The sequence below is a fragment of the Pezoporus occidentalis genome, unplaced genomic scaffold (genome assembly GCF_034315485.1).
Source record: "Pezoporus occidentalis ecotype Australia unplaced genomic scaffold, CSIRO_AGI_Poc_V1 ctg82, whole genome shotgun sequence".
In the NCBI taxonomy this organism is placed as follows: domain Eukaryota; kingdom Metazoa; phylum Chordata; class Aves; order Psittaciformes; family Psittacidae; genus Pezoporus; species Pezoporus occidentalis.
The window spans coordinates 1,359,468-1,370,224 of NW_026916181.1; the positions used below are offsets into that span (position 1 = coordinate 1,359,468).

Here is a 10,757-nt window from a genome sequence, read left to right on the forward strand (position 1 = left end):
CTGGCACAGGTTGCCCAGAGAAGCTGTGGCTGCCCCATCCCTGGCAGTGTTCAAGGATAGGTTGAATGGGGCTTGGAGCAACCTGGTCTGGTGGAAGGTGTCCCTGTCTGTGACAGGGTGTTGGAACCAGATGATCTTTAAGGTCTCTTCCAACCTAAACCATTCTATGATTCTATGACTCCATGATTCTATGATTCTATGAATGAGTTTCTGAGTCAAGGCTCTGATAGATGATTTATCAGCAGCAGATGTAGTTCTAAGGACTTTCTTCCCCAGAACCCCCCCATGGGTAACAGGCAAAATCAAAGATTGCACCTATGAGCTTCTTCTGTCATATGGAGTCAGTTAACTGTAGAGATATTGAAGATGGAAGTGAGGGAGCAGGGGGCATGAAGGACGACTGAGAAGCTTCATGACTGGTGGGGTGGAAAGAAGAAGGAGTCAGAGACAGTGACTGGAATTTCATTTACCCAGTCAGTTACTGGATTGGGTTTCTCTCCTCAAATCCATGTCTGACCATAGAAATGGCCACACTGGGCCACCTAGAAGATCCTCCTTGCCTAGGACATCAGCTGGTTCCTAAAGGGAGGAATGCAACAACTGGAGAAGTGTGCATTGCTTTTCTTCCAAATAATGCCTTGACTTCCAGTAATTCATGTCCACAAGTAGCGTATTTGTTTTAGAATTGTAGGTAAATCTGCTTTGTGAATCATGATGACTATAGGCATCCACAGATTCTTGTAACAAAGAGTTTCAAAACTCTGTGGACATGCCACATGATGATTTAATTTGACTCCCCCTGATTCTGGCACTGGAGAAAGCCAGTAACAGTCAATTTCTTTTCACTTTTTCTTTTCTCCTCACAACTTTATAGCCCTCTATTATCTCCCAGCAATTCATCCTGAATGGTTCTATTGTTTTAAATGATTCCTCACAAGCAGAACCTTCCTTCTTTTTGGTCTTCCATGTTGCCTTTATCCAAAATCTTATTTTATTCTTGTCTATTAAGGTTTTCAGATCTTGTTTAGTTGTATGACCCACAATGAACAGAAATGCTTGGCAGAGATGTGCTGGTCTGAGGAAAGGTGGTGTTTTCTTTTGCCTAGTGGCCTGTTCCAATGTGTCTGCATCACACAGTCACACCTGCACTGGCATCTATTCCCACTGATTTCAGCAGCCTACTTTAATTAGATTAACAGAGCAGGCAGAAAGGCTCACCTTTTAATTTAATTACAGATAAATTATGATGAGGTGTATTATTTTCCACTGTTGTTCTTTTGCCTGAACCTCTGGAGGCAGTTCGGCTGTAACAGTCACAACCAAGCTTCAAGGTCTGTCTGCTCTGTGTCCCTAAGGCTGTGGTATAGAAAGATCTGCATTTGCACTAGTAAGCTTTTACCTCCAGAAGAGGGTTGCCACATCCTGAATGCCTTTGGGTTCAGTCCCTGCAACAAATTCACAGAGTTTACAGGAATGGTTTGGGAAGGTGATAGTTGACCAAGACTAAAACAGTGCCATGGATTGTTCTAACACTTTACTAGTATTTAGTTGGAGTTGAGTGCCTGGGAACATTCCTTGGCACAATCAATTTATTAAAATTGGTGCAACCATCCAGCCTTGTGGCTGAAGACCGAAAAGGTCAGACTCTTCTTGAGACCTATCAGGTTCATTTGAAGTATGAGAAGCACAACTGTTCTTTCCTCAAACTTCCTCATGCCTAGAGCAGTGACCCCTTGGTGAAGGGACAAAAGCCTGACTATGCCCAAATTGCTAATATGTGAGATTTAATCTGATATAATCTCAGGTGCAGCCAGTGGAGAGTTTAATCAGATTATCACCTGTAAATCATTTCTTTCTTCAGCTTTGTGGCTGCATAGTAGGTCTCTGGCTGGATAGAGGTTGGCTTCCAAGTTTTAAGGTTATGTTTACACATTATATTTCCTCCATACCTGAGAAGTTCCCCTAATTTGCATTCTTTCATATCTTTCTCAATTCCTGATGCCACACTTTCTGTCTTCTTTTCTTACCAGAACATGCTATATCAGAGTCCCTTTTCTGAAAAAATGCAGTGAGGCTTTAAGACCTCTGCTCTTCTATCCTTTTGGGCAACATGGGGCAGAGGTAGGAACACATAGGACAGAATGTGGAAAATGCTGGAAGTACATCGTCACCAAGAATGGAGTTCTCCAGGCATATGCATACCACATCTGAAACAGCAGCCCAATCCTTTTTATTATTCATGATAGAAGAAAGCAACCCTTTTGCCAAGCAGTATACAACACTGTTAAATATATTTAACATTATATTGTTTACCAAAACCTTTTCAATTGCTTGTAGTTAAAGAAAAAAAATCTGCAGGCCAAGCAAGCCATTGTATAAGGGAAGGACAATATTTCTGAAAAGACAGTCTTTGGCATACTGTCAAATTCATGTTTTGCACATTCAACAAGCATCCAAAGTTAATCCATCCACAAGTAGGACTGAAAAATGAGTAAGCTCCTGAGATCATGAGCTGCAAACATGCTAGCGTGGCTGAGTCCAGTAATCTTGATTTAACAGCTTCACCAGCTAGTGGAAGTATGACTGTCATCAGGGATTGGGCCTAATCCAAACCCTTCTGTTAGCTAGGTGAAAGAAGACCATTATTTCTGGGAGACTTTTTGCTTCAGTTTCCTTAGAATGAAAAGGTGGTGAGGATGTTCCTGAGGTCAGGGCTCAATCTATAAAAACTCCTGAAGTTTAACCCTGTCAAAAAAAAAAAAAGAAGGAAAATAAGCAAAACTTGCACAAAAGCAGAAGGAAAATTTTCTTCAAATTTGGCAGAGGAAAAAGAGAATAGAAAGTGGAAAATAGTAATAAAAGTTTTAGTTTCAATGGACATGTGGGTGGCATAGAGTGGATGATTCTACAGTCTTTTTCAGACAGCAGAATTTATGCTAAAGTTTTTTCCTTTATATTTGTTCCAACAAAGCATTTCTAAGCATGTGCGTAACTTTGTGAAGTTTTCAGCATTCTCTTAGAAATCAGTGGTACCATATGTCCCTAGACAAGCAAATGTTTAAACACTTCAAACATTCAGAATTCAAACCAGATTGGAGACAACAAAGCAAGCATGCAATAAACACAAATGCTTAGTCCTAAGCAGAAGTTTTCAAGTATTTTATGTTTCTTTCTGTTCTTTTTCTTTTCTATGAAAATCACAGCTCTTGGGATCTGGCAATTTGAGGAAAACCTCAGATTTCATTGGAAGCAAGGAGCATATTCCCAGCTCATGTAATTGCCAAGAAAGTCTCAAAAATGCTACCATCAAAGACCAAAGTCTTAACTTTTTGTCGATGAAAATGTTAATGATTTTAAAGACAATCTTATGACTTCTTAACCTGAGAGGGCTAAAACAATGTAACTGCAGAATACAGAAAACTGCATTTGCAGCTTTGCGCGAGCAAAGCACAGTGTGCTTCTTCTCCTTGAGGCAAGAAAGAAAGACAGGAGCAGGACCTCCAGTTTTAGCTGTGTGGACTTGTCAGGCTCACATATTTGGTCTAACAGCTAAATTATGCCAGACATTGTCGTAGTGTTAAAATATTTTTAGGGAAGCGTACCTAGCTTTTGGGATAAATGCAAAAGAATATCCATTAAATTTCTTAAAGGGTAAAATATGGAATTTTCAGACCCTACTTGTTAAGCTGGAACTTTAGCCATAGCAATTGAAAGGTTTGTTTGGGTGAAATTATAAATGCAGATGCGTATTTAGGAATGCCAAGGAGACAGAGAAAAACCCTGTGCTGTTCATATGAAATTGAGAAAAAACAAAAAATAGAAATAAGAAAACATTTTTGCTATCTAGACAGATTTTAAATTGTGAAAAAGAACCTTTTCCTGCCACCTTCTGGGAAATGTAATCTTAGCTGCAGTCACTGTAAATTCACAGATCTCATCCTTGCAATACCTGATGCTTATTTCTCAAAATCTTAAATATTGGCTAATTTCCTGTGCCAGGAACATCAGTGTTGGCACTGGCAGTGAGTTCTAATGTCCCAAATGGGAAACTGTGGCTTGTTCTTCAAGGAAGAAATAATGGTGCAACTCATGGAACATGAAAGCATCCAGGACTTTATGAAAGAGACTTACAGATCAAAGAGCCTCAAGCTTTGCAGAAAGAAAAATGATTGCAATGTGAGCCAGCTAGGGAGAACCAAGTTAAAAAAAAAAAAGCCTCCAAAAAACATATTTAGCCTGCAAATTGAGGGAGCTTGAAAATAATATGAACTTTGAAAAGCATTTATGTTAATGTCTGGGAGTATTCAGAAAACTGCCTACCAAGAGAAGACTTTTTTTTTTCCTTGAAGAAAATGCAAAGCTTGCTTAAGAGTGACCATCTGTATTTAGTGTGTTTATGCAAAAGCATTCACCCATTTTGATAAAGAGGCATATATATAAACTGAAAAAGATCAGATGGAAAAGTTGCATCCAAAATTTGGAGGAATAAGATTTAACTGCAACTTTGTATTTGAGTTTTAGCATAGAAGTCAGTATCAGGGAAACATTGGGGTTACACGATATTTAACAGATGTGAAAGGACAGAGAAGCATTTAAATTGGCTTAAATCTGGCAGACTTTGGAACAGGAAGAAAACACGTGGAGACACAAAACTGAACCTTTGGTTTATCGCTAATGGAGATAGTCACTAGGGAATGTGTACAACTCCAGAAGTGGGAAAAACTGAGTCTGAAATTTAATCAGTTGCAATACAAGATAGCCCGGCAAGGTGGTGAGCTCATAATCTGTATGGATTTGCAGATGGCTAATAACCATGTGATTGGTGCCCAGAAAAGCTGTGGAAATTCCTCTCAGAGACGCGGTCCATTTAAAGCCAATGATTTGTAGGCAATCTCTTCGCAGCATAAAAGTGATCTTGCTGCCAGAATCAGGAACTGTTACACCAGGCATGTTCAGGGATAGTTGTTCAGGAGAGCTGGGAAATGCCAGAAGGTTTCAGATTTTTGATTTTTAACTGTTAAAATTCTCTATGGCAAGTGGAAAATCTTGTTTCCAACCCAGTGGATGGCACTGGGTTGGAATGTTTAGCTGTTCCTGAGAAGTAAGTTATGTCTAGCTGCAGAAATGAATCCAATTAATTTGGAATGAAATGAGTTAGGAAATGATTGTACAATCACCTAAACTTGCATTTTCAAGAATGAAGATATAGTTCAGCCATGACACCTGGGGGAGGTAGGCTGTGAAGTGTCTGTGAACAATTCCTGACTCAGAGTAGCTATAACCTCCTGGCTGCTTCATACCACCTAACATTTCTTCCCTCAGTTGTTTAATTTAATATTAGGTAAATATTAATTTAATATTAGGTGAAATTAATCAAGTCCTAATTAGTTTTCACAGCTCACCACCTTCTGGAGAACATGAGCAGCCCCTATTTTGTAGTAAGGGACACTGAAGCACAGAGAAAAGATACGTTGCCACAGTTTATATTACAACTCACTTTCAGGACCTGGAAGAGGACTCATTGTACAGAGGTAGTCCTAACCCTGGGTTTCATACCTGAATCACCACAGGCCAGGTGAGTATTATGGTGTAATACGAATATCGTCTGTTCTGTGAAACACTCATACATACACAGAAAGGAAAGAAAATAGCTGTGGACAAGCTCAGGGATTTTAGATATAAAACTCCAGGCTCTGCTCTGAGAGGTGTAAATCCCTGGAAACCCATGCAGTTCCTCAAAGTTCATACAAAAGCTTTTCAGACCTGAATTTGAGTTTTCAGCCTTCAAAATACTGCACAGAATTCCCACATGAAAGTGAATAGTTTCAGCCATTTCAGGAAGCTCAAGTCACTCAGGTCCTGGAGCAAGGGTCCCCCTCCTCTTCTTTTGATGTCACAAAGAGATTAAAGCAAGGCTGCTGACTGAATACACCCACATCACCACTGCCTGTAACAGGGAGATTTACAGCACTCATTACATGCCAGAGGAGTTAAAGGCCATGCACCTCATCAAGACCTATTCCCAGTTTACAGCTGTCGCCCACCAGCTCCACTAATGATTCCAGATAATCGCTCCTTGAATGTTCCCAGTCACCTTGACTTACTGCACTCTTCCCGTGAGTCATGCTATGAGTCTACAATATGGTATGCAGGGGAAAAAAAAAAATAAAATCTTTCTTGCATCTGGCTTTAATTACATTCAGTTTTAATTAAGTTCTGTGGTTTTCATATCAATAATGCTGGCCTGGAAAGAATTGCTTTGCTTGGATGTTTGCTCTCCATACGAGCAAATACTGCATTTCACTTATCCCATCCCATCCCCTGTGACCTCTGAGGGTCTTTATCAAATGCTACTGGCATTCACTGAGCTCCTGGAGGATGTGGATCATACAGACTAGACTGGGCAGTTCAGTATCCTCTTATTCATCTTAAGTGAACTGCAAAGTCCCCTCTCTCTCTGACTTTCGATTTCAGTGGGTGATAACTCCTCATGTGGCCAAAAATACCAATTGAAGCTAATGGTCTTCTCAATGGATGTGGGAGCTGAAGCTGGAGTAATGAGTGAGCTCCCTTGGACAGGACCATATTGGCCTGTCTGTGCATACATAGACACCACTAGCATGTTGACCTATGGCAAAGACACCTTGGTGATACAGTCAGCATAGATAGAAAGACAGTGAAATTAAAACCTGGTGAAAGGAAATGCTTTCCCACACACAATAGAAGTCCACCATGGAGACCACTAACACAGGAATGTAACACTGGACTATTACCTGTCACTCCATCACTAAATGTGATGACAAATATGAATGTATTAAAAGGTTTTATTTAACCTCAAGTTTGACACAATCTTTATCTATGAAAGACCTGGGTCAAGCCTTAGCAGTCACAGATTTTTCCAAAGTCTCCTCTGCAAGTGCTGGCACTGCTCACAGCATAAGAGGGAGTGGACACCAGAACCAGACTCTTATGTCCCTATACAGATTTTAAGAAGGACAATGAAACAGAGCAGACATGTCAAAGCTAGGCTCTTAAAAGTTGCTGAAGTGTAAAGTTGTCTAAGCTATGACTGAGAATTTACATAGCAATTAGAAAGCTACTGTTCGTTATACTGGAGTGCAAAAATTGGGTGGCTCTTCAAACTCAGGGAACTCCTTCACTTTCAGACATCCTTTTAACACTTGGCAGCATGAGGTTCCCCAGTTGAGTTCACCAGTTGGACTTACCAGTGTTGAAAGAGGTAACATCAGTGTGACATTCCAGGACTCACCAACACTGGTGAATCCATCACCAAGTGGGACTTGATGATCTTAAAGGTATTTTCCAGCCTTAATAATTCTATGATTATGATTCTGATGGCCAAGCCTGTAAAGTCAGATCTTCAAAGAGACTGCATCTTACTTAAAAATCACTGCTTGAAACATATGACACACGTTTCAAGGCTGTGAATGAACCAAGGGACCTTAATCACCCTGACCATCTGCAGACCCCCAACCCCTTAGCTCAGGAGCTGGATAAAAACTCAAGCTCCTGCTCCTGATCAGTCTGACCTGAGGTGGATGCCACAGATGTGGCCGGTAAGGACAATTAATAGCCATTGGTGTGGCCTGGGCATTAATGACATGCACACAAAACCCATGGCATCCTCCAGCTACATCCTAGCTCAGGCTGTCCTGACGCACTTCTGGGGAACAAGAGAAAAACATCACAGGGCGTGTAACCCCAACTGCTCATCTTCATCCAGCCACCTCTGGCAGGCCTCTCACCTCTGAGGCTGAAGTAGAACTTGGTATATTGGTGCTGCTGATACCAAGCTATGGGAAGGTGCTCTAGCATGAATATGCTGAAGGAAAGACAAAAGAGATTATCAGCAGCTTGACATGCTACCTCTTAATTAGCAGATTGCATGTTGGCACCATACTATCAAGCTACACTCAGGACGGTTTTCTGGCCATCTGAAACCCTCTACAAATATCTGGGGGGAGGTCACTGTGCCCTGTGTTACCTAGAGGAGTGAAGCAATGGCTCAAGGTACCAGGGAATAAATAAATAACATTGGCACATCACCATACAGCACAGTCTAGCACTCTAACCAAGTGGAAGACCATTGTACCTATTAACTAAACTATCATATTATTTCAAGGACCTGTGTTTACACCTTGGTTCAGGTCTGGGTAACGTAATGCAATTAGTGCTGGAATCTCAGAAGTTGAAGGTAATAAAGTGTCAACAAGGTAAAAGGATTGATCATTTTAATAGAAACACCTATGACTTTTCCAGTATTTAAAGTGTGGCTATGAATAAGATGGAGTCTCCCTTTTTAAAAGGAGTCACATGAGAAAAATGAGGGATACTGGGCACAAGTTATTCCTGGGGAGATTCCAAATTTTTCACCGTGAGAACAACCAGCCACTGGAATAATCTCCCCAGTGAAGTGGTGGACTCACCAACACTGGACACTTTTAGGATTCATATGGACAGGATGTTGGAGCATCTAGTCTGAGTCATGCTTTCCTAGAAAGACTGGACCAGGTAACCCTTGAGATCCCTTCCAACCTGTGAATCTATGACTTTGGGATTATGACCAATGCCGAGAACCAGGAAAAGGGCTGAAATATTAGGAAAGAAGCAGAAAGGAGGAGGATACAGTTGAACGGGTTGAGAAAACCTCACTGAACTTGAAAATAATCATGAGGGATGTGAGGGAGAATATAAAATTAGCTAGTGCAAGTCTGCAAACCTTTGTGGCTTAAAGAGCTAGCAAGCAAAAAGCATTTCTAAGAAAGCATCTCTAGAAAAAGAATTGAAAATGTTTAGCAGCTAATGCCAAGAGTTTGCTGCCCAAAATGCCTGGGGGAAATTCCAGGGCACAATGGCTGGTTTCAGGTTCCCTGAGAAGCTGCATTTCAGCTTCCCAGAAGAGGTCAGTCTTTCCCAAGAATTTGTGGTGGGTTGCTCAACTCTTGCAAAGGAAAGCATTACAGTGAACGATGCCTGGGTGGATAAATATAGGGAATAGCAAAGGCCTGCCAGGACCCCATTTTCAGCCTCCGGTGAAATGGAGCTCATTGCAAGTGTGAACTCACCTGGGTAATTTGACAAACAATTGACCTAATGTTCCCAGGATGTGGGAATTAACACTGCCTGGAACAAGCTGGGGGATGAGATGGGAACAACATGCTCAGAAAAATGCATAACTCAAAATTCACACTTAACCTTCAGCAAAATCTGCTTTCATATGCATGAACAGAGAAAATCCTTTCCCCTGCTTTAATGTTCTGGTCTAGTCCCGGAAGACTCTTACTCTGACATCAAAGATAGGTCTTAAGAAAACATAATGAAGCCATGCTCCCTACATTGAAGTTGTGCAATTACTAAATCTGAATTATGTATCAAACCCAGGGAAAAGTCGTAGCATGCTGGTCCTCCAGCTGTAAAAACACAGGACCCTTCCACCTGCACTATCAGGTAACACTTCTACCTTGTCCCATTCATGTATTTCTAGTCCTCCTATGGGCTAAGCTTTCACTGTGGGCTGTTACAAGCCCCACAGCGTAGACCTTTTGGGTTTATATTTTTATAGTCTCTGGCTGCTGTGATAAACTTCTCAACAAACCACTACTGTCATGATTGCCTAAATTTGAAGAGACCCTGAAACATTTTCTCTAAAAGATCATCCCCTCTTACCATGTCTTATCCAAATTTTAGGTTGAAGGCCCTGGCAGGTGACACTGATGTTAACTGTTCCACCTGTGATTTCAGTGGATGTAATGGCTGTAGAGGTGGGCATGAAACCATGTGGACCGTGGACTTACTGCAATGAGGGACATAAAAAAAGAAGGTCCAACATAAGAAACAAAGAAGTAAAGAGAGGAGGAAGCAAGTGATACTCAAGGGCTGCTTTAGTTGGTCAAAGCAAGAACTACCTTTCTTGTTGCATAGTGAACTGAGCTATAAATCACTGGGTGAATAATAGTTAGGAGCCATATTTAAAAAGACATTTCAGTCTTTAAATACTGGTACTAAATATTTCACCTCATAAAGACTAATGCTTTCTCCTTGATCTCCAAATCTCTCATTGACTCTGGACTACTTGCAGAACACAGCCCTTATTTGTACCCAAAGCCATTTCAAATGCAGGAACCTGTCTGCTTCCTTGTATGGGCTGGCATTGCTGGGCAACCTGACACTCGTATTGCAACACAAGCTTGTCAAAATCTTTCAAATCATGTCAAAATGTTCTAATCAGATATTTACAAAAAGCAGAGGAGAAATGATTTTCCTTTCCTTTTAATGTTGTTCTTTTCTTCACATGTCAAAATGGCAGTCATGAAAATGTTTTAATTCATTTCAGCTATTTTTTCTCCCTTGTTGTTAAAGTATATTACTGTCAGAAGGGCAATATCTTGGTTTCAAAGCTTTATATGTGGTTATCAGAACTGCATGAGCAAAAGCAGCAGCTGTGCGATTTCTGACTTTGGTCTGATCATGCCGTCTTTTTCCATTTCTTTGTGTGTATCATATGACGGTCTTAAGTACATCTTGCCTGTATGCAACTGTGAAGACCATCTTTCTAACATGAAATTTATCTGATTAAATACAGACATCTACATCTGCACTGATATACCCGTTTTCTTCCATGTGGATAAAATAAAGTCCGTAGATGCAGCCCATCCCATCCTAAAACAGGAACTGGATGAAAAGAGACATGCGCATTACTCATTGCTTGTTTGAAGGTTATTAGGGGAATCTGTATC

General features: G+C 40.8%; 1 long non-coding RNA gene across 1 annotated transcript; it reads right to left on the reverse strand.

Moving 5' to 3' along the window:
- Window positions 1–285: 285 nt before the first annotated feature.
- LOC134156129 (uncharacterized) lies at window positions 286–9,909 on the reverse strand. The gene is made up of 3 exons (XR_009961829.1): window positions 9,688–9,909; window positions 9,087–9,154; window positions 286–2,745 (listed from the first exon to the last, which is right to left on the reverse strand). It is a non-coding gene; the product is annotated as an uncharacterized LOC134156129 (long non-coding RNA).
- Between the last annotated feature and the right edge of the window lie 848 nt (window positions 9,910–10,757).